This window comes from Saimiri boliviensis, chromosome 1 (assembly GCF_048565385.1).
Source record: "Saimiri boliviensis isolate mSaiBol1 chromosome 1, mSaiBol1.pri, whole genome shotgun sequence".
NCBI lineage: Eukaryota > Metazoa > Chordata > Mammalia > Primates > Cebidae > Saimiri > Saimiri boliviensis.
This window is the reverse complement of record NC_133449.1, coordinates 151,260,532-151,262,018: the sequence shown is the minus strand read 5'-3', so window position 1 is coordinate 151,262,018 and position 1,487 is coordinate 151,260,532.

The window sequence follows — 1,487 nt, the reverse complement described above, 5'->3', positions numbered from 1 at the left end:
TCTACTCAATTTGCACGTTAATTAAACAGCTTCGGTTTGCAGAGCGCGGCTGGGCGGGCTCGGAGGGGCGCAGCGCCGCCTGGTGGGGATCGCGCCTGGACAGCGCACTCGGGGCCGGAGCCTCGCGGACTGGGCCTGGGTCCCAGGGTTCCGGGGCCGGAGTCCCCAGAGGGTGAGCGTCCCCAATGGTGGAGGCCGCGAGAGGGGCTGCGCGGCTGCGAGGAAACGCTCTCAGGTCATCCCGCAGGGACACAAGGGGTGGCCAGGGCCAGCCACCAGGGCGCAGCTCTTCTGCTATTTATGGACAGGGGTATTCATTCACTCATTATTCATCCATCCACTCGCTCATTCGTTCATTCATTCACTCATTCATTCCGTCTATCCATCCCTCCCTCCCTCTCCCCTGCCTCCCCTTCTGCTCCCCAACCCCGGCACCGGACGCAGCGCACAGTGGAGGGGTCGGTGCGGGGCGCAGGCCGGGCTGCAGGACTCGCGAGCGCGCAGCAGAGCCGGTCTGAGCGCCGGCAACGCTCCAGCCTAGGGCGTGGGGCCCGCGCCGGCCGGGCCTGGTTAACTGGAAAACGATGGAGCCGCGCCCCGCCCCCGCACTTGCTGCCTAATTGTCTTCCCTCGCCCGTCCCCATCTGTCCCTATCCGCCCATGTGTGTTTTGGCCTTTGTCTCGCTGCCCCGCGCTGACACCCTCTTTCAAAGGCCGCTTCTGTCGCCCTTCACCGATCTCTTCTGCCCCATTAACCCATCGGCACGAGGCTCCGGCAACAATGGCCTGAAATCGGATCGACGCGCGCTCCCTCCCCACCGTCCGCCTCGGACACTGCGCGCCGCACAACCCGGCCCGACGGGGCGGGAGCACAGCTGGCCGGGAAAGTGCCAGCGGAGGCCGGCCCAAGCTCGAGTCCCGCCTGCAGAAGCTGCAGCCCGGAGCGTCGCCCTTTGCAGTGGCCGGTGGAGCAGCTTCGCCCCGGGAAGCCACCGGGCGCCGCCAAGGCTAATCCGACCGCGGCCCACTTTGTCCCTCCCTGGACGTGACACTGGCGAGCTGGAGGCCCAGGGCTGTGGAGGGAGAGAGGCAGGTCCTCTTCGGGGCCTGATAAACAAAGACCAGGAAACCTGGGACTAAACCTCCGGATTCCCCTCCCCTCCCGGAGAAAGCCACACAGCGGCGGATCCTTGGCGCGCGCTACTCGCTCGCGCAGTGGCTCCAGAACAGACGCCAGCGCTCAGGCCCACGCCATGAAACCCCTGGGACAGAAAACCCACAGTCCCGAAGACAGCAGGGTCCTGAAGCCCCAGGCCCCCTCCCCAATCCACCACCCTCCGGGAGGCCGGGACCTCTGTGCTGGAGTCGCGGTTCCACTCCGGGGCCTGCATCCTCTTCCACTCCAGTTCATCGGAGAGGAAGAGGTCAAGGGTTTCTTTCGCTGGGACCTGTGCAGTAGCTTGACGCCTGGCAGCTCCTTGGAGGGG